Here is a 23,598-nt window from a genome sequence, read left to right on the forward strand (position 1 = left end):
GGTGCCGCAACTTTATCAAGGAGAGAATCACAGAAAAGTTATAATAGATTTGTTCATTTGCTGTAGTTCTTGGTTGACTAAAAATTTTGAAATATCTGTATGCCTACCAGGCTAAATAGGGCATATTATGCGGATCCTATCTAAGTAATAAAAAAAAGGTACTTGAGTATTTCGTTATAGTTCGATTGGTTTCAACCAAACTATTTCCTTGACCATCTCGCGGGTAGAACATTTTCAACTCGTGTGAGTCACTTTGTTGTTCTTGCTGCTGCTGACGTCGTTGTTGTTGCTATGGTGGATAGCGGGGCCAATAATGAGTGCAGTTATGATAATAAACTCCGTATCACTTATATCACAGGAAACTATACAAGTATGACGCCTGTGCTTATACCATGGAAGCAGGAAGTTAGGAGCTCTAAACAGGGATTTTTCCAATATGTGTGGCTGTGAATGCAATATGCGAATATTCCTTTTCTTAATACAAGTTAATGAAAAAGTACCGAGTCTGCATACAGAGGTCAATCCACGTTAAGTATTGCATTAGATGAGATAGGCATTTGAGCAATAGATGTGCCTCCACAAAAAAGATCGACGGGTGAAAACAGGACCGCACTATGCGCCTATAGCGTTTGATGACGTCAGTATGAGCTTCCACTGCTTGATCATTTGAAAACCTAAACGCAGGTAAGTAATAATATATAAAATCTTATTGCTGAGTTGTTGCACTACAGTGATAAAAGTGTAGATGGGCCGTATAACTTATAACGCAATGTTAGGTTTCTATGTAACATACATTTATGTTAAACCTAATGTTTTTCCGTTAAACCACACCTGTCACAAAGTATGTCATTGTAGGGCTTTGAATCGGCAACCTATACAGGCATTTTTAGCTGCATTTTTAGTTAACCTGAGCTAAATATGCAGCTGAAACCGACATAAACGGTATGCATAACTATATAAGTATATAAAAAGCAGTTCAAGTATATAGTAGAATCATAACTGTTTTGAGATAGATAGCCGAGCGGTGTGGCCGTGGTATCAATTGATTGCGGGATTATGTGGGTAATGTTCGTATAATTAAAGAGTTTCCGCAAATTTTGAATGAAATAATGATTAGACATTTGCGATACAGATCGATGGTTTTAATAATATTATGTATTGTTACGCATAGCCATAAGCACAACTAGGGACGTACTCAGTACATATTTATACATACAGTACATATAGTATAATTAAAGCAAAATAAAAAACCAAATTGCTTTACTTTATTTTACCGTAATAAAAGCTGTGAGTGAATGTTTTCAATTCCATACCGGCTTGTATGATAATACTGCTCTGATGGCACTTTGGAATTGCCATCAGCTAGATCCAATAAGTTTAACTGTTAAGTACTTCCCCAAGCTTTAATATGCATCACCTATCGAAGATCGACTATAGTGCAATTACGTGATACCTAACTTCTGCCGCTGACGCCAGTTTCCTCATTGCTTCTATCTTGTTCAAGCGTCCTCAGGGTTGATTCCTTGGCCGGCGGTGGACTTAGCTGGGGTATTATTCACAGCTGATCTTTGAAGACTTGTGTTAATGCGGAACACAAATATTCATCACTGCAAACAAATTTTAAACAAACATAGGGTAGAAAATGTCTCACCCTAGTTGCCAGTTCAAGAGCTGTCTACTTTAACACTATACACGGATATGGATTCCATTTAATGAGCGATGAGGTCATGGACTATGTTTAAGAAATCCGCCTGTTCACATAAAATGTCAAACATTTGAAAGTATGATGACAAACGATGACCCTCTGACGAGCTTTTTCGTTTTTTTTAAAAAATGAAAATCGTATACTAAAAAACGTGCCTGTCAAAAAGGAAAGCATATTGTTAGTGTCGATTTCGCGAAAGATTTTTGGAAATAGAAACTAATGTGAATGCCGAGTGTACAAATGGTACTAACAGTTTCGTGCTAGACAAGAAAACTATGATAACGAGCCTTGTTTAAAGCGACTTTACACAGCCAGTACGGATAGAAATATAAAAAAAAGCAAATTACTTCGCGTAGAAGGACAGCCACATCATATTCAGAAAGCTCGCATAGGAATTAAACATTTTACATTGGCTTTGCCGGATTATTTTAAAAGGCGTGAAGTTTACACCAAGCCTTGCGACGAAACACTTGAATTTTAAGCGAGTCTAGGCTTTTCAACCATCGTGTCAGAGTAATATTGAAACAATTAACAAAAAGTGTGCATTTGCTATTTCTACTCTATTGTTCCTGCTTTCTTATTTTACAGTTTAAGGAGCAATTAAAAAATGAATAAATTGATACAATTGAGGTAATCAAGGAAAACGAGATCACGGCCAGGGTATATTTTTACAATTCGTTCCAAAAACTTTTTAAAAACGTAAATCCGAAAAGGGAGTTTTCCGACGATTGAAACATGTGTAATTAGTACAGGGTAGACTAGTAGTGGAGTCACTGAACTAGTATGCTCATAGACGGTGTGGTAAATATGAATTCATTAGTCAATTGAATAACGTTTTAAATGAATGTCCATTCTTGAGCCAACCGGGGCCATATGTCGTCAATAGAAGGTGACACGGCGACACGCGTTTTCAGCTAAAGCCAAAGCTAGTGTAAGGTTTTGTCGCCTTTTCTACAGAGTGGTCCTCATGTTGAAGAAGTCTGTTGCAATTATGTACTAGGTCCATAGTTTACACGGATTCTTTCATCTGGTCACTGTCAATTTCGAAGAAAGCAAATTTTCATTTATGTCTACTTAGGAGTCCTTGCAGAAATTAACCGAGTTCATCAAATCTTTCTATAATTCATTCGTGTCTATTTCACTGGAATGGTGAAATATAGTAACACTAAGAGCTTTTTGTTGAGTTGTTGCTGAACTCGCAAGATCTTATCATGTACTGCAGCTGGGCGCGCCATCTGGCTTAAAACTGTTAAAGAGAGACACCCTTTGAATCAAATCTACATCTTCCTGTCCGTCATAGTTGTTCTCAGCAGTAGTAGCTACTTGATCAGCTTTTTGTTCTGCTTCGGAGGATTCGCGCCAGAGCTTCTTGCTCATAGCGTACAGCACTGTAAGACGCACCGCATGCGCCACGCATGAAGCTGGATGGAACATCTTCATCGACTTTTTGGCGAGCCCACTTTTTCATCACTGACGCTTCGTTTGCAGGAATATCGATTTCGATTGCTAATTTACTTAAATGTTTCGTGTTTTCCATACGGCATCGCCGCTGGGCGTTCCATCAAACGGCTGGCACGAAGCGAAGCATATCTGGGGCCGCGCTTGAAACTAGATTACCACGTGTCCCTAAATTAGCAGACAAGTATGTTACCCACTAATATAATACATTATTATAACTAACTCAATCTCTCTAAAGAGTGGTTATAGTCGCGATGAGGTTCTCGTTGGTCTCTTTACTGTAAACTCGAATTAAATGGACCGTTCTACGAGCCATGAGAAGGATCTTATTCAATGAATGCAGAATCAAGCTTAAGTATTGTCTCTAACGAAATATGCACTTGTTCATTGGTAGTTCAAAATCAGCAATCTTTTTTTTAGGGAGTAGAATCTTTAGATCAACTTTTCCATAGGGAGCTGATACGGAGCCGCTATCATTTGTACAATGCAATCATGTCAGAATACTGTTGTTTGGTGAGCCACAAAAATCTTACATTTAGCGTATTGAGTGAGCTTAGTTCGACGGTAGTCTTCCAATGTTCTAGATGCTGGAAAGAACGCAATCCATCTATCGTGGCATAAGTGAAACAAGCTCTGTAATGGCATATATTTGATACTTATTAAATAGACTATTACCTATTGCCAATATTATATTTACTAGCCAGAGCTACGACGAAAGCCAAGTCTCTCACAAACATGTTAGTTCTTAGAGGGGTGTCCTCCCTTATTTGCACGAGAGACTGCTTCGAAGCTGCTTGCTTCTATTACCAATGTTACTAGACATTGTAAGATTTTTTGACTTTTTAAGACGGAAACGTAGTATGACAAACCCATTCCGGGGAGATGTACTACCTCATCCAGATTTTTCTGCTTATGCAATTTACGGCAATTTCAAGAATACATGGTGAAAGTAATGAAACGTTTGCAGACATCTGTGTTGTATGCAACTCAGGGGATACGTACGGTGTAACGTATACCGTCGAGAAACACCAAACATTGGAACCGGTCCGAGGAGATGCCGTATACCTGGAATTATGATAAGGTGACACCAAAAGCATTCTTAGACGAATGATGAAGCCTGCAAAAGAGTAAAATAGCGGGCATCTTACATGTCATGCATTAAAAAAGTCTAAAGGGTACTATATCATCACCGACGCCCGCCTGGAAAAGTTTCACAGACTAGATACGCCTAATGAAAATGGAAATTGATTTCGAGCGACTGAAAATTAATTTTTCAACAAGGAAATACGGCGATACTATATTTATGGCTCTGCGCACACACATATCTATATGCATGGTTGCGTGTGCGAATATATGAGGTACTACTAGACTCTGTCTATAGTAGATAGTCACACTGATCCTTCTTCTGCCATTGTAGTCTTTGCTATATTCACTCACCCAGTGTTTGTGTTCCAAGTCTGAACAGAGCTACAGTTGTCTGTTTATTTGTTTCCTTACTATTAGTAGCCATTGAATTGAATACTATTCTATTCTACGGAGTTGAGTACACTATTTATCTTACTTCATTATGGCTGGTAACGAAAACGCGTCACCCCCCCACACCGACCCCGAAAGGTGACTCAGTGCCTGTGGAGACATAAATAGGTAAGTTCGTGGATTGGCATTGGTGGAAAATATTGAGTTTTAAATATTTCTTTGTTTCATATTTACGCTATATGACCAGAGGCCGACAGTAAGTTCGAGACCATCAAAGAGCTAATTCGCTCTCCTGAACTCAACGTATGCTATGTAATTGAGGTGTAGTTGTCTGATCACACTCTACCGTTAATAATTACAACTTCTTGCAACTAACGATAAGGCAGTGGAAATACCGTCTATCCACATTATAGATATTAAATACAAACCTTGACAACCCAGGTTATATAAGGTCTTCCCATTACATGCAAGCTACAGGATACTCGTGTCACAATAATGTTCGCTTACTCTAACCACTGTGAGAACTCGCAAGCACTTGTATATCCTGTTGAGACTATATAACTATTTTTCTACTGACTACTTCACTTTCCTTGTTAGATAGAGCTAGTAAAAAGCAGTTTTGCTTGTCTGACCCTTCGTTCCTTAATCATAACACTTTACACTGATCGTTCTCTCGACCATGCCTGTGTTCCCAGATCGGAATCATTAGTCACTATTTGAACTTGTCTCCTTAACAATTCAATGTTGATTACTCCACTCAATTCCACTTGTTACTATTAAGCCGCCCAGGTCCTCCCCACAATGAGCTCACTGTTCCACTCTAGCCCATTTAGTATAAGTAGTATTTTCTCCTTTTCGACTCCACAGCTTCTCTTATATTAAGGCAGGACATCCCGACTCAATCCCTAACATCCGCACCTGGCCGTCCTTCCCTTTTTATCGTTTCCCTTTCACTAATAACACCAGCTGCAAAAAGGCAACAATATTGACCTAAGTAGCATCTATTTTCATAATTCCCGTAGCGCTCATATACAACTTTTTCCAGTCCATCTGTTCGTTATTGCCTGCATTTAAAACGACTATTGCTACTTCTATTCATAGAGGCGAAAATGCATACTCATTAACCTTCAACCCTATCTCAGATCTAACAGCCTCCTCTCTCCCTGCCAATTCGGCTTGAAAGTGCTTTTCCGCTGAAGCGTCCCTTTGGGCTGTTCTCGATAGTGTCGATGGCAATGGAGTGATTAAAGTGTTCCTCGACGTGAGCAAAATTTTCGACTTTCTAGACTAGGTCGTTCTCATAAAACCATTATTTTATCTCGAATTATCTAGCGATATTTGTTCATGGATATCAAATTATATAACCCACAAATTCATCCAAGTTAACATCTCAAGAATTTTAGCTACGCCAGTGTAGCTTGTCAAAGGCATCGATTCTGTCCTAAAACGCATTCTATTTCTCTTCCATAGTAAACCTTTCCTATCTGTTAAAATTGACACCCGAGATTTTTACTAACGCTTTTGGCGACCACAACACAATGATTACAATTAGAAAGCGCGCTGTTATCGATAACTTAAGTCTGCCCAACTCATATCTCTTCATTATACTTTATATCTAGCGCTTTCTAAAACTTTCGCTTAACGTATTTAAAAGAACAGTCAATTTTTTAATCACTCTAGTTCTATATCTGTTCCTCACAGCCATTTTAGTTTAAATACACCGCCTTTCTCCTTGGTACCCTCTTACATGATGATTTGTCTTGTCAAGCCTGTACTAATCACATTCCCGCCAAACACCCGCTTGTTATCTCCAATCTTTTACTTCGAGTCTTTTGGGTTGAACTGGAAAATACTAATTTTAATCTATAAATCCTTATTTATTTTTCTTACGCACTACTGTTTGGCATGGCAGCAATAGCGGAAAATGTGAGATACATCAATTTTAGGTTTTGCAAAATGATACCCTAACTGCAATCTCCATATTTGCGTGTGTTTTTACTATCCTTTTTTTAATCGTTCATTACATACGTGTACCGATATCTCGCAGTTCTCTAGGCTATGCTTCTATCTCAATCTACCCAAGGCCCCTACAACATCAGCGCTTACAATATGGTTACTCTGTCTACCCTCTACATTTTCATACATCGCTCACTCTCCTCACCCCAAGCCTATGTTAGTAACTGCTACGACAAAATCCAAATGAGTAATTTCCTACAACGCAGAACTTTCTTCCTGATTCTCCTAAAGAATCTCGTCGTAACGCTTAATCAAGAGCTATGTTGTTAACTATCTCCCTCATGAATCCTCTAGGTCTTTCCCTTCCTTCTTTGTTGTAATTGCCCCTACCCACCTTAAATAGCATACCAAGTTTTAGGTAGTTCGTCTTGCTCTTTCCCTATAGGCGTTACTATTGTTATCACTATTACTATTACTCTACTTTTTCCTATCGTCTTCCGTTAAACTTCTGCAACTTTACTAATTACCAAAAAATGAATCGATGATATAGCTTGATGAATAAAATACTTTTTTTATAAATTAGTTTTGAATTGACTACAAACTTTGCTTTAAACATACAACTCTCAATTTGGGCTGCTACATATATAGGAAAATAATAACAATTTTCAACTTCATCACTCTCACAGCCGTGATTCTCAAGCCGTGGGTTCGACTGTCGTAGGATTAAGCCGAGCGATGCGGCGGAGTAACCGATTGAACAACCCTACAAGGGAACAACATAGCAGAAGTTAGCGCACGAACGTTGTCTGCCTTTTTTACAACGTTTTTTAAGGAACTACTGGAGTGATTTAATTGAAAAGAAGTCTTAAATATTATGCAAAGAGATTTTATCGTATATACAAGAACCGATTTTAAACATCAGTTCCTGGATGAGCAAATAATTAGTAATAAATTTCATTCTCACATGATATTCTGTAAAATGCATATACACGTAAAAAATAAATTTCACACATCAAATACATAAAAAGCGTGCTTGTACTAGTGATGAGTGCTTGCATAGAATTCATTCGCTAGTTCGTTCTCTTCGGAGGCAATTTCTAGCGCGATATTCAGAGCACGCAGCGTTGAAGAAGTTGCAAATAAATTAGAGCTCGGGTTATCGAATTTTTTAAGGAAAGCATAATTCGTAAGAAATAAAATAGTAAAATTATGTCAGAAAAATGTAGCAGCGTCCGTTGCGATAACGTAATAGCGTAAACACCATCCTTCTAGGTAAATCAAACACTTGACAGAACTCTGGATCTTTGTGTACAAAAGGGAAGTGTGGAGAAACTCGGGGATGGTCAAGATATGTAAGCTTAGTCAGTGTCTTTTTCAGGAGTAGCTGCACTTGTGCGCTTCCAGTGCATGACAAGAAGAATCGAAAGGTCTGATGATTGCCAAATCGCCGCGAGGGATTTTCTTGATATTGATTGCAACTCATGCACAGACCTCTTTGTGGCCAGATCTTTCCTATCCATTCCATATTTCCTGAACAGGACAGTCGGATTCGGAGACGTTGTTTGTCTCCGCTGAGAATTCATGGACTCTTGATGGGGTTCTCGAAGCAAAGAGACTTCAACCCTATATCCACCCATCTGTCTGATAGCAGAGCTCTCAAGGACACGATCTGCGCATAGGCTCCTTGTGTGTAAGTATGCACATTTTATCAGGGAACCCGGTACGCTTGCCTCTACTAGACGGCGAGTTCTTATTGCCAGATATTAACGAATGCAGGAAAAGAGCAGGCCCTTGCTTCATAAATGAGAAACGAACCTTCCATTTATGAAGATCATGAACTATAACATATACGCGTAGAAGTATCGACATACGAATATTGCCTATTGGAAAATTTGCTCTATTCCAACGACATTCATTTCGAAGGGGGAGTAAAGGGGTAAATAAGTTTACTAATAAGAAAATAAAACCATCGTAGTATTCTTAATAATGATTTTCCTTGTTGATAGAGGCTGTCTGTGTAAACCATGATTAGTTCAGTTAAATAGGCACCAAACAAGCATCAAAAGTTGGCCATTATCGCAAGTCTTTGCTGGTGGCTTTTAATAAATTGCAATCTCATTTAATAAATGATTTAATAACCTATGCACTATAGCATATGGGTAAGTAAATACAGGACTGCCTGCTGCTACAGGGTACCCTGCATGAGTTCTTGGTCTATAGCAAATTTCCTATAGTAAAATGTACCGTTCTACACTTCCGAATCCGTAGGCCTCAGCCTACAGATACTAATCATGATTTCGAAGCGACCGTAATCTTCGAATGCATAGAACATGTGATAGAAGTAATAGAATTGGATGTTATGAATCTCTGATACTTTTGATTTGGTTCATTGGTTAAGATTTGTTGTTAAGAAGAGTTGAACATTTAAATGCATATGCAGCACAGGCAGTAGAGTAGCTTGAAAAAATAGCGAGATTTGAAATAGTGGACTATACATAGGTAAAGCGAGCCACTTTTGAATGTGTGTGTTATAGATAGTACTTAAGTCCACCCTCATTATTGGTGAATCTAAATTCCATAGGCTTATATTGAAAAGAGTTAAATCTAACAAAGGGCATAACAACATCCTTTGTACCGTATCCAAGCACTTTACCTTGGTCAGTTGTCAAAAAACGTTGTGTAAATAAATTATTTGTTTTCTAAGAAGTCAATCGCGCGGTACGTACAGGCAGTGTACGCAATACGAGTCGGTAGTGGATACTTACATCTAAGGAAAAGCATTTATCACGATTACCATTTCACGGTAATAATGATCTAATGTAAAAGATTCTTGTACAATGAAAAAATTATTACAAAATATCTAAACAGTATACGCAGTTTGTATTACTATAACTGCAGTTTTTACCTGAATGTCATTAGTACTTAAAGAGTCTACACGCTATGTATCATTTTTACACTCAACGCTATTACTGGTCTGATACTGATAACGATAGACCAGTGATTGACAAATACTGAGGACTTGTAGCGCATTTTTGCTCAATGGTGGCTTTTAAATCTTCCACCGTTATCGGTTTTCCGCTATGCTTTTAAGGTATGCGTACAAAAATAATCCACTGTTGTTAGGTTTGAGGAATGGGCGTAAGATTTGTTTGAAAATCTCTTATTAAGATTTGCGTTTACACCGCGATAATGGTATGCACGTGCTAGCAGGTATTGCGCCAGGTAGTAGCAGAGGACATTGTAAGACACGCTTTTCTTCGTTATGCCATGCCACGACACGGGCTACGGTGGGTCTCTTTTATCTTTAGTGATCTCGTATAAGGTGGGTTCCCTCCATTATCGTGGCAACATATTATATATTATGGACATATTACTTGAACAGCCCTGTTTACCAAGACATTAGAACCAGTATGCCCATAAAATTATTTCTGTGCTGTCCAATCCAGTTATCTTGCTGGACCACAAACTTTGTAGCGCTTGTACTATCTTGCGTACTGAGATTTCCTGTTCCAGGATCACCTGTTCCTTCCTTGTTGTTTCGTTTCACTCTGCAGTGAGCGGATCGGCCCCTTGAAGGATAGAACACCTTGTAGGGACTATCCTAACAAGACGATCAATCAGCACAAGAGCGTTAATAAGACAGGCAAAATATATATTTTTGAAAAGCTATTGATACGAGAACAACCAGTCTAGCTAATCTAAATATTTTTTACGCTGCATACATCGTTAAAAGGATTTAGCTCGAGTTACCCTATATAAGCGGTGACTGTTTCATCAAAGAAATTTCCTATTTTATACATAAGAGAAGATTTGTGACAATGATCGACGATTCGTTCTCCAAAGTCGGTTTTCCGTTTATTGGACGTATTTGAGGAAGTGTCTTTAAAGACGCGGCATTTCTTTTTATATTTCACTTACTGTAAAAAAAAATGTCGCATACTTTTTAAGGAGGTAAAATTCTACGGTACACTCTTGAGTTAGGATTAAGTTTTAGTAATCAACTACAAGGCTTTTGGTTCGTTAATTGGGCGTAATTTACTTTAGTAGTCGAAACCAGAGATGGAATCATTGTCTGGTAAACGATATGTTTGCAAACTGGAAGCCGTTAAAAACTTCAAAAAAGTTCATTCACCGGTGTTGGCCATGTTGATTTTATGGGTTAAATGTGTTCTTCGTAAACGGTTAGCAGTATGCCGTTAGATATTGCGGTAATTCATTCTCGGATCAGTACCATTATTTAAAACTAATATGTATTTTAGGTGTATATTGCGTCTATGACGGTATACATAGCATAGCCTGAAATAACAATAAGTATAATGATGTAGTATAATACATTACAGAATTGTTGGTGATTTCTTAGCACGTCACTTAAAAATTCAACGCTCGTAAAAATAAATAGTTCTATAAGAGGTTTTAAATGATGAGCCTGTGAGGCTATCAGTGAGCCGTGCCCCTTAGGGAAGGTACCAGAAGACAGCTGGTTGGTGCCTTGTATTTATTACAATTTCATTTCCTTCCACCTTATCCACTGCAAATACGTCTCATTAGGCTCAGAGGAAACGCCTATTTGTAAATAATTTATGGTCAAATCTGTGGAGCGACGACCTGGCGATTGATCCGGTTCGGCTCCCTAAGGCATCTATTCCTCATCGGCTCCGTGTTAAAACTTTTCCCTATCCATTTCGGCAAACATTTGCTTCCATCTCTTAAGACTCCGAAAAGGTATCCAATGCTGCTGTAAATTCAAAGCAGAATTTCAGATCGTGCATAAAAAGCGGAGAGTTAACATTGTGGAACATTAGCCGATATTTAGTTGTGCGATGAAAGCTCGGTATACGCTTCAAAAGGAGGCCTTCCCTTGCTTTAGTTATTCAGGATTTTCAGCAATAGAGTCCTTTTAAAACATATTTATCTTGCAGGCCATAATCAGCGCTGTTTTTAGGTCGAATAGGCGGAGCGAGATCGCGAGCGAAAGCCAGCTTTGGGTTTTCATCATTTATGATACGCTCAGGGCTTTTCAATTGTATGTATGGGGCTTATCATGAAAGAATACGAATAGCCAGAGAGAACAAAGTGATTACAAAGAACAGTGTATTACCAGCCGCGGTTTCGCTTCTTTACGCAAAATCTAAAATCTGTGAAATAGATGTGGCGACCGCTAGTTTTCATTTAATTACTACCATATGAAGCCCATCCAGAATCTATTGCGCGTAACATCCGTGATCATAGGTGATCAAGTCCTTATAGAGAACCAGTTCAACTAGATTCCTTGGGTCCTTTGTTCTGTCACTAAAAAAACTTTAACTAAAACTGAGAACAAAAGGGGGCTCCGATTGTCACCTTGGGCCGTCTTCGGTGTTTGGAAAAAGGGGAAACTCCATTGCCCCGACGTCTCTGTTTACCCTGCTTTCTTGTAAAATCGTAGCCTATAAGACGAAAACATCCGCCAGATATGCAGAACCTTAAATCTGGGCGCGGAGTCGAATGGTGCTCTAAAACCGGAAAAAGACTACGAAAAGAAGGTGTCAGAGCCTAGTCAAATATAAGACATTAAGACCCTGCGTTTACTTTCTGTCGAATGCCTTTTCGATGTCCGTGTTTCTTTAAGCTTTCCTAGTCTCTGAAAAGGCAGGCCCCGAAAACGTTCTTCTTAGCAATTCCGCGCCTATGACAGAAGTAACTTGGCCTCCTTTCTTTTTTAACTACCATTAGAGAAGTAACTCTCCATCGAAGTAACAATGGCGGCTCCTGCATTTACCTTGTCCGTTGACTGGTTTACATTCTTGGCAAACTAACTTAAACGTCACGGCCAGAGGGTGTGCTATACAGTGCATTTTTTTCTAGCAGCATAAGGGTGTTCTGGGCTCTTCGTGAGAGGCGGCCAAGCTAATTAAACATAGCATGTGCTCTATGAAGAACGGTTGGTAATATGGACGACTGATGAATTTCATTGGGTTGTTGTGCGTAATCTTCTGTATTGATTGCATGAGATACAGGAAGGACCTCGAGGGTACGTTCCAAAAGGTTCCGCTCATCCAGATGTGGCGGCAGAGCTTGGCTTCTGGCTTTCCAGAAAGGTTCCATTCAGACGGCGAGATCCATTGCAGTGACGCTGGGCGTTCGTATGCCTTTTTTTTTTTTTTTTTTTTTCGAAGAATGCGAATGCAATCTTGTGCCATGTTCATCGCAAAGACGTTAATAACCGAGCTTCGCGCATGCCTCTTAAACGTTAATACTGAGTTTGGATTGACGACCCATCAGCTGAAGTTTGCAAGCTTATCTTGAAACGTAAATGCGTAATTCCAGTTGGGTCAACCTAGGCAACCTTCGATACCACTAGCTACGATTAAACGGGGAGGTCGAGATTGAATGAAAATATAGTGCCTGCAGGCTGTCAGAGCTTCTCTACAAATACTTGCACTGACTCTTACTGGAAAGGGAGACCGTAGGCCGTTATAAAGGAGACGTGTGGGCCAAGTGGCGCAATAACATTTATAAAGTACCGACATACCTCTGGTGGACAGTCTAGGGCCATTACAACGCAAGCAACTTAGAGCATACAAGCTGGCGGGGGCCGAGTAAGCTAGTAGCTTAAGTTTCTGTTGTTCTATTAGGACGTCAATGTCCTTCTAAACTGACGGTGCAAGGAGCACCAGGGTTGTAGCGCTTTTGCAATACCTCTGAGCAGTTCTTAGAATAACGCTGTGTTGCGTACTTCACATAACGGTCCTGGATGATTTTTGGGTGTCGTTAGCGAGTCGCCGTCTGCACTACGCTAAATAGGACCTAGCCTACGAAATCCTCGATCGTCAGTGCGAATGAAAGACGGCGGTTGTCGTTTCCGCCCGACGACACGTTAGAGGGTTCTAAATGCAGACGATGATTCTTTAACACCGCCCAAGATTACTGATGATCTGGCTTTTCAGCGGCCTCTACATTGATTGGCGTTTGTGCTACGGGAGGTCAGAGTGTCTCGAGCTCTCGCTGATTCAACTCTGCTATTCTTCTGGATTTTTATTCCTGTGATATTCATGAGTTTCAATTCCGAAGGCGGATCGGTCTTTCTTGCGATGTCATAGGCTATCTTTCTTGTTACCTAGCCTTGCGTTACCGGCTAACAAAAAGGCGGCGTTGAGCCATGGGAGGAGCCAGAACGGAAAAGTGACATCCTTTCTGGCCGCCTTATTTACGAAAATAACGTTTGCCGCTTTTTGGACCTGACCGAAGAAGGGGTCTACAATACGTGAACTTCGGGCCTTGATCTTGAGTGCGCCATTTTCTCTGCTTGTCATTCCTTTATCGCAAAATACTTATGAATAATACATTTCACTTACAGTTTTATCCAAGCGTTTTCTAAATTCCATACATGATAGCGCAGGTTTACGGATACGGCTATCGGGCTATCGTTGTATACCTACATTGCTTGACCTCCGTCATCACACCGTTGATAGAGTCCCCTGACACGTTGTGACCTAGACATAGACACATGTTGACGATACAGAACGTAACGCTCGGAACAAACAGTCTTCCCTGAAGCTGCACGAACAGCCACAGACATTGTTGTAAGCGGAAAGTTTTTTCGTGTCGGGTTCAATAGTATCAGCGCCAATCAAATGTACGACTATGTTAATCGGTCCATCAGCGGTTAAGGTGAGTCCATCAGCTGTAAAGCCGAAGAAATCTTCCATCTCGTTATCTGCCATCAAGATCGACTCCGCTTGCTTCTATTTCAAGTAATCCACTTCCTTTTCCAAATCCATCATAGAGTGGAACAGGAACGATAAATAGTTTTTTTTTTATTCAATGACCAACTTAATGTGTACATGGGCGCCTCATGAAACGTTATGCTGACTAACATGCATTTTTGATATACTGCACAAGCAGCGCCTCTATCTGGCACCTGACATTATTGCATGAGTTACATCATTGTTCGTTCTCTTCAACTCTTTGAATAGATGCAACGTAAGTTTATTCATAGAATTGGGATGATAACTCTACACAGAAAAATGTAGTGATTTTTCAACCTGACATACACTACTAACAAAGCCGAATTGGGGATTCAATTAGTTACCACGACATATATGATGAATTAATGATGAAAATGTATAGTTCCACTCGATCATAAATTTGAAATGTAGGACAATGCGACACCATTTCTTTATAGATGAAGAAAACATCATTGCACATAACGGTATAAGGTGCAGCCTTTTCTCTCAGCTCCGGCTGTTCTGCCAAGCATGATTTAACTCTTTTAGTCGCTTTGAATCTGAAAGGGCCGGCTTGAAATCATGTTTGTAAGCGCCGAGTAAAATAGGCCCACTTTTCTATGCAACTAGCCCGCCTTTGGCGGTGATATACTAAGAATCTTTGTGTGTTTTTCGTCTATCAAACTTTTTCAAAATCATATTGTAAAAGATGGAACATGAACAATTCAGGATATCTACAAATATGCGCTTTACCGAGAAACCACAATAGCTAGTGCGGAACGTTGATACAAACTAATATAATTTGTTCTGGAATGAATGGACAGAGAGAAGTTATAATTCCCCCTCTGTGTTATATGACCTAGTAGAGACGTCTTTAAACATCTTGTACCCGCAATATTGGAGCAATGGTCAATAAAGAACCTAATTAGTTAACAACCTTTCAAGATAAAAAAAAGGGTTACGCTTGTTCAAATCTTATTAGTCCACAAGCATTCAAAGTATCACCGTCAAAGAATATGTTTACATTTTGCAAAAAATTGCCGAAAGTTATTTTTGATACCGGATGATCCGGCAATTCTTATTTGGTTTTCGTGCACAGGTCACACAAAAGTAACCAAACTGAAGTGTAAACCATTATGATTAGTTGGAAGATTTCATTGTCTGGAAAAAACTTGCGTAAAGCATCGGCACAAAAATACGTTACACTATATATGGCACCGTGCTTACAGTACGCGGAATGTACCCTGATCTAATTATATGTAAAATATATGTATGTTTGTATATGAAAGCCCTAAGCAGTATTCAAGCTCGTAGACAATTTACTTTTCTTTGTTCGCTATTGCAACCAGCTAGAAAGCCTAACTTTACGTGCATTTTTGATTAAAAAAAAGATCTGTGCAGAACAAACGGGAACTACCAACACTACAATGAAGGCTCAAAATTCGAAACCACTACAAAAGAAATGCGGTGTCACATAGCGGGTGGGTGTAAGTAATACAGAAAGAGGTTGCGTTAGCCGCTGAGGATTCTCGGAGCAATGGGCCAGCCGCGTGTACGAATCTGTAAGCTTTTGGTCGGAACCTGAAGTATTCCCATACTAGACCACTTGGGAGCAGAATAAGTTAAAGGTTCAGCAAGGGGAAGGCCAAAAGCAACTGTCGACCGCCTAAAAAACGGATAACCGATTTGATTTTCCGAAATACGTTTCCTTCTGTATTCGCTTCTAGGATAAATCTATCGTTTTCCTCCTGTTCATTCCCCGAACTCACGCCTCGCTTCACGCACCAGTGCCCCTCAATTCGTGGCTGGTAGCACTGCGTATCTCCGTATATCTGTGACTGTCTATACAAATCGATGCGTTGTAGTCATGAGAAGCTAGGAAACTGCGCGCACTGGTTTCATTTTATATTCTCTTGGCGGCCGTCGCGTACTAGCAAGTAGACCCAGTCAACGTCTGTTAGAAACGCGGACGCCACATGTACGCAGACGACAAGCGATGTTGTCAAGTCGAGAACAGACGTCATCCCATTTCGATCTGAAAAAAGCTATCTGTAGTTTTCGCCGTCTGCTTTTTTTCTCTTTTTGGGAAAACTAGTTTCGCTAAATCCGACAAGTCAGTCTCCGCTGGATGTCTCTGTAAGTCTTGATACAAACGCCAAAATGAGGTGTGTCGGGGACCTAATGTCGGATGTCATTCCTAAACTCAATTTTTCCGGCCTCAAGTCCTGATTTTGCAGCTTGGATTTTATTTAACTTTAATAGTAAACGCTTCTTGAAAAACTAATGTAACTGTACATTTACATTACAATTAAAGTACAATTAAAAAAAAATTTCGTAAATAGAAACTTCTAAACATCAGGTTGATCCTAGGATATTCGCCACGCACTCTTGTATGGACTGGCCTTCAATTTTCTTTAGTGCAGAACTATATTCTGCCACAAGAATCTGCAAAGCATCACATTTTAGGCGTAACATTAAGACAAATCAGCTTCTAAAGGTCCTACAGCAGATTTCTGAATAGGAAAAGGACGTGCAAACGTCGGTTTTTATCGGTTAGGATTGTTCTAATAATAATACGTTAGCTGTTTTAGCACTTTAGATAATGGCGAAGGTCTCTCTGTGATGTATTGGCATCCACCGTGAGAATCAAACAGAAAATATGTATCCACGTTGCCGACATTCGCGGAAGAATTTAGCTTATGCTGGCACCAATGCCAACAAAGTTTTGTGTAATAGCGGTACTATTCTACCTGCGAGTTTTTTTTGTTCTGTAAATGGTACAGTGCAGATATAATATAAAACAATACAATTAGGGGTCTATTGTCAGGTAGTGATAATTTTACGGAACATTAATGATATTATAATTGGGACTTTTTATTACGAGTACTGTTAATATTATAAACGTGGCCATTATGAGCGCGATAAATCATTCACGCTACTTGTCAAGCAAAAGTTGTTTATCCATTATGTATGTGTAGCTTCGACGGCACTTATTGCTTAGTTCAATGGCTTTTTATGACAACAACTGACTCGTATAAAATTCCATATCTAACACTGATTCTATGTCTGATTTTTTCTCGATCCTGTTAATGGCATTGATGTCTTTCTTCAAATAACTCACCATCTTGACTTATTTAAAATTTTGTCACGAGTACGGAACAGTATAGTAAGATTTTAGAATAAATGAAGTTATCATTTTTAAATGAATCTCTCCTCAATTGGAGATACTATATTTGAGTCTGGTTTGAGGTTCGACATCATTGGTCACAAAAAAAAAATTAAATTTTGCTGCAAATGTTTTTGGGAGGCAGTTGTGGGTTGAATCAGTTTACGTTTCTTGAAGTTTAAATGAAGGCTAATGATAACGTCCGGATCATGGATGCTTACTTTACTGGTAGATCTGCGAATATCCCCTCCTATATTATTTCTACGAGCTGCGTAGATTATCATATCTATTTTTACATGAGTCGTGTAAATGTGTAGAACGTAGATCTGTGTTCAGCGAAACTACGCCGATCCTCGTCTAATAATGTATTTTGAGCCAGATTGTTGACTATATAATCGATCACATTTTTTCAGAAGTAGTGCATGCTACTGGTTTTTGGTCGCGGGTTTATGGCTATCCAACATAACAGTTTTTCTTGTGTTTTGGTCTCGTAAGGGCATGACGGGAGCAATTACACCGCTTTCATAGCGACAAAATTTAATTTTTAGAGGCTTGGCCGGGGCAGTCGCAAGCAATATTAATGTACAACAATTCAGTAAAAGCTTTCAATTTTGCAGTCGAGAGCTCGATACTAGCTGTATTCACTTTATGGATAACTTTGAAGTTGGTTAACTTCGAACTAGCAAATTGGATCTAATTTATCTACGTGAAAGGTATCTTAATCAGAACCTTTGGAAAAGGGCATGTCTTGAGGTTGAATCTTTGCAATCACCTTCTTTTGTCTTGTATGTAGATTGAAGTTTACATCTATTGTCTATTTTAGCACCAAAATATTAGATGGAGCATACCGATACATCATTCTTAAGCGACTTTCAGTATTGGTAATTGAAAGATTCTGTTCTAATTTTAAGGGCATTACTTTGCTCTATTGAACGTACAAGTTCCTAGAGCTTGAGATGGTCACCGTATAGTTTGTACCACATGCTTACTGGCAAGAACAGTAGACCGTAGCAATATCATTATGTTGCTGTTCCATCCTGTTCAATAAATTGAACCCTATCTTCGTCTGAAAAGCTGATTCTCTCTTTAAACAAAGCATCTTCATAATGAATATAACAGGCCTTATTATGCTGTTATCTAACAATACTTGTTGCTGGTACATGAGATATTTAACTGTGAGGCCTATCGAAGTTGAATGTTCTATCTGCAACTCTTAAAAAGCATGGTCTATGTTGGGGTCTTAGGTTCTAATTTGTTGAACTGTGAAACCTCCGTTGTTTACACTGTCATTTTTTGTCTTTGCCATCCATGTCCGTGTAATCTCTATTCTGTTTTACAGCAAATCCCTTAGTTTTGCTTAAAATATCTCTTTTTGTATTCCTGTTCCTCCCTAGTAATTCGTATTGTATAGTGTTTTGATAGGCTGGCTACATCTGCAAAGTGAAGAAACTCCGAGTCGTAAAAAATGATGTCACTTTCGGAATTATTCAGGGCTCTTCTCTGTCTTCTCTCTCTGTCCGCTCTATTCGTTACCCTACAAATGCTCTAACTCTTGAGGTGCCCTCTTCGGTCTAACCTTTACGTTTTTGGACATTGTTTATCCTCGTCATCTCATTACCAATACCCGGCCCAGGACTTCTCTCCGTGGCTCCACAGCAATCTTATCATTTTAAATAATCACGATCTCAGTTGTAAATGTTCCTTTCATAACAGCTTGGAGTTCATTTCTACACCGGGCGTTCCTGTCTCCTTTTAGACAATAGCGGCCCTTTAACCTGATTAAACTAAATGTTGCAGGCACCTTTTTGAGCCTTTGTACTTTTATTATATCTAGTGAACCATATGTGGCAGCTTTGCTTACTTGTTGCACAAGCGTCTTTTAATGAAAGATGTTTTGAAATAAATTTAATAAAAAATTAATAAGGGGAGCCTGCTTATCTTAACGTTACTATTTTCTTTACGGGAATAACGGAGGTACATGGCATCAATAATGAAATATTAATGGGTCAATACTTTTATGCCTAGGGTCTCGTATGTCTTAAATAAGCGAAAAAACGATTTGAGCTGGGAAATAGTCATATCTAAAGTAAGGTATTAATTATTTATACTTAAATACTAAATCTACGTATAACCTCCTTTTGCAGTATAAATTCGTATTAATTTGGTTCCACTCAAGGGTCTTTGAAGGAAACGCAGCTTTCATATGAAGCTTTATTCATTGTTTCTAATTTTTGTATCTATTTTTACAAAACTTTAAAAAATCGTATGCTGCACAAGTACGCATTTGCAACAGGAATATCTATACTTTGGTCACATCGGAGATGCCACATGTCCATAAAACAATAATCGGGCAAATTAGAATTTTTAGGTTAGCAGTTTCTCCTAGTAAGTAATCAACTTTTCCACAATCCATAACCATATAGATTTTGATTAAAATTATACGAAAGACACTGCAATCTCTGCATGTAATAAAACGATTCCTCGGTATAGCCTTACGTGCTAGTAATCTATCGAGCGATCAGGAACCTACTGTCTAGTCGATAACTATTTACTGAGCGAAGAAGAAACTCTTCACGGTTTGAAAAATTTACTCGATAGTTTAAGAGTCTTCATTTTATATCTACAGCAAAAGAAAGAAAGGAAACTGCAATAAAAAAAGAGAACTCTCAAACTGTCAAGTTAATTCGTATCTATCTCGGTCCAAGGGATCTGTCTAGCTTTGCTTTGTGCTGATACGCGTTTCTGTGAGCTGACTGAGCCAATGAGTGGCAGTCTGGAAAACTACTTTGTTGAAATGACAAAAACAATGGGTGTGAGATATACCCCGAGAGCGGCCAGGAAACATGGATACGCAACCTCGTTTCACCATCCCCACGTGGAATGGGCGCCTTTTCGGAGAGCTCGTATAAGATGTGACCCCGGTCGTGATCGGATATGGCCTACTTCAAACATATACGAAAAAGATACTTGTGCACGTGCTCTGTGTGCCTGGACAAGGTTGAGTATGGGATTTCTATTGCGCGTCATTAGCTGCGATGCGGCGCGATCCGGTGCATCACTTAAACTCGTACTGGACAGCGACCAAGAAAGACGTGGAAAGCATGGTAAAGTTAAAAGAATTATGAATGCTGGTTAAGCTTTACTCGGCGAAATCATGAGAAAAAGGAGGAGCTAAAATGCGAAAGACGACAACGACTTAAAAAGTTTAAGGTGTATCCTAACCAAGTTTAACTTCTTTGGGTTTTTAAGCGATACGATAAGATTTTCGGGCTTTTTAAAGATTCTTCCAAAATATTACGATTAGTGGCTAGTCGCACTTTGTTTTATGGGGACCTTAAAAAGCATTGAAAAACTAGTGTCTCTTAAGTTAGATGGTGGTTCTACACTAGAATCCCACTATGGACTAGTTTAGAAAACGTGTCCGGGTGCACCAGCCAGTTCGTAAAAGATATTCCAAAAATTTATTTATTATTAGTATAAAATGCGCTAGAATTTTCTTTTTACAGAAAGGATTGTTTATTTTTATTATTTTTTCGACAGTCATTAAGAATTCCTAAAGGCTTTATTTTGCGACGTTCGTAAACCATCCAAACTCAACCTAATTTGTATTGTTCTAAAGAAATTATAAGGATATATCACATATGCTGTAGGAAGGCAGCATACATGGTAAAAGCAAATAAGGTACATAGAGCTATGTAATACGATAACTCAAATGGCCTTAATAATAGAAAGGTATGAGTTACATAATACATGGTCGAAAGACGATAAGGCAACCGAATAGGTTAATTCTCGAGTTACGCTTAGGCCCGCCTGAAAATAATATCAGTAGATGAAAAAATTCATAATCAGAGCGGGCTAGCCGAACCACCTTAATGGGATCACCGGGGGCTTCTAAGGGACAAAGGGAATTACTTCAACAAAGTAGCAAGAGTAGTATGGAATGATAACAGGGAGACTACTACTACAATTTGCAACGTTTGTACAAAACTTATGGTTTTTGGTTGCAACATACGCAGTAGAGAACGAAACAACCAGAAAAATACAACATTGGGATATAGCACATTAGCGGAATATTTTAATAGGGGGGCAGGATAAGAAAACAACAGAATTTGAGCAGGTTTGTTCACTAGGTATCCTTTATGTTTGGTTATTAAAAGTTGTTTGTTTTAGCCAATAGTTGTCGCTGGGCTGTGTCTGACAGCAACTTTGAGGTCGAAAAATCTTTATATAACACAACATTCAGATGGTGTATACGTTTAGTACAGAATGAGACAGAAAGTAAACGCTTATTAAGACGATCGGTATATAATTATGGAGTATAGCCGAAATTGAACATATAAATCAAACTAGCTAATTTTTCAACCCTTTCAGAACTATAAAAAAGGCGATCGAGTCCCCATTCTCGAAGCAAGTGATCGAAGGAGAGAACCGCATATAAGTCAACGGTGAAGATATAATGCAGGTAACGATAGAGGAAAGACTAGCATTAAGAAAGATACCAGGACTTGACGGAGTCTCCAGAGACCTGTCAAGTTTTTAACCAATAGGTAACTGGGTGCTTCTAAAGGACCCGTACAGAGGCATCTGAAAGAAAGAGATTTTTTAACATCTGGAAAAAGGCGGAACTGGTTTTGATCCCTAAGCCGGAGGGTTTATCTTACGCATCAATATTCCTTTCAAGACTACAGCCTAAATAACAAAGCTTAAATAATTCGGGTAGAAAATTTGCAGAAAGAAATTCAGTAAAAACAGGCACCGTCAAACTTCCACTATATTTTAGAAAAAAGATCCACTGTCAGAGCTATAAGAAGGATGGTCAATACGGTACATGGGCAAACACTCAAATCGAATTTTTTTTATACTGCTAAACATCAAAAACGCTTTCAACCCAATGAAGTGAAAAGTACTTTCGAAGGCGCTGGAGCGTGAGAGTGTTTTATCCTGCTTACAACGAATACTATCGCCATAACTGGAAGATGGGCCACAATGAATGGGAAAACGACACTGGTAGGTACCACTGGAATCCCATAAGACTTAGTTTTAAAAACCGACGTTGTAAACCCTAGACTATGACGGAACGCTACAAGTGCTCTTCTTCTTCTTCGGTATCGAGACGATGGCGCATGCTAGCGATCTAGTGTTGATTTTCATAGCACGTAATAAGAAGCTTCCAGTGAAACCCTTATCCAGGTAGGGCAATTGATGATGTAGCACCATTGGCACGTTCCCCATAGAAAAACGAACCGCTTTTCCTAAAGGGCAAGAAATCAGGGATGAACTCACTTTTGCCTTAAGAGGCATCTACACCGCTAAAGCTCACAAAAAATCTACAGAGTGTTGGGAAGGGTTAAAAAGTGCATCAGAAGACCGCGGGCTACAGCGACGGACCTACGGTGCTTTATGCTTGCCCTCTATGAACGGACAAAGCCTTGGCGGCAAAAAGCAACACAAAGAGCCTGTTATTGGCCTGAAAAACAGTCCCCATCCAGGTGGTTGGGGACATATTGAACGATAGAAGACGAATGAGCGAAAAGAGTATTGGACGAAGAATTAGATCAGTTTTAAACAAATGGAGCAGAGGTCGGTTTAGCCGGATTTTCGACCACAAGGGCCATATATAAGGTTAATGGACTAAAACGCTCATCTCAGGCGTAGCAAAGTGGTAAGACAGATCTTTTGGTAAAATATCAGACCACCTCACCCAGGTCTTCTCGGGACAAGCGCAGTTTTAAATATACATAGTGCGAATTACAAAAGCATGTGTTCTACACCGCTCAGAGAAGGCGCTGATATGGTAGACACGATCAAGAAGTGCCAAGCATTGGAAGCTGAACAAAGAAATGCTGTATACGTGGAATTACAATTGGGTACCAAAAACATCGTTAGATGAACGATAAAGTCTGAGGAACTGTGGAGCAGTTGGTCTCTAGGGATAAAAGGTACCATACGTCTAAATATGAACCTTATAAGGCAAAAAAGGAACAGCGGAATAAACCGGGCGATCGGGTCAACGGCTGCTTTTAATAATGTCTGAAAAGGATCTCATAGGTTATGTAACATCTGAACAAAGGAGTTTTCATTAAAGAAGCGATACTCAGCTAGTGCTACCGCGGTTTTAAGTACGTTCAAGA

General features: G+C 39.2%; 1 long non-coding RNA gene across 2 annotated transcripts in view; it reads left to right on the forward strand.

The window, feature by feature from the left end:
- The first annotated feature begins 277 nt into the window (after positions 1–277).
- Positions 278–23,598, forward strand: part of LOC111265575 (uncharacterized) — a 52,809-nt gene continuing 29,488 nt past the window's right edge. For both annotated transcript variants that reach the window (XR_015313105.1, XR_002683527.2), the window contains exons 1-2: positions 278–684; positions 21,839–21,929. This is a non-coding gene — a long non-coding RNA (uncharacterized LOC111265575). The remainder of the gene's footprint in view (positions 685–21,838; positions 21,930–23,598) is intronic.

The sequence above is a fragment of the Varroa jacobsoni genome, unplaced genomic scaffold (assembly GCF_002532875.2).
Source record: "Varroa jacobsoni isolate VJ856 unplaced genomic scaffold, vjacob_1.0 scaffold_988, whole genome shotgun sequence".
NCBI lineage: Eukaryota > Metazoa > Arthropoda > Arachnida > Mesostigmata > Varroidae > Varroa > Varroa jacobsoni.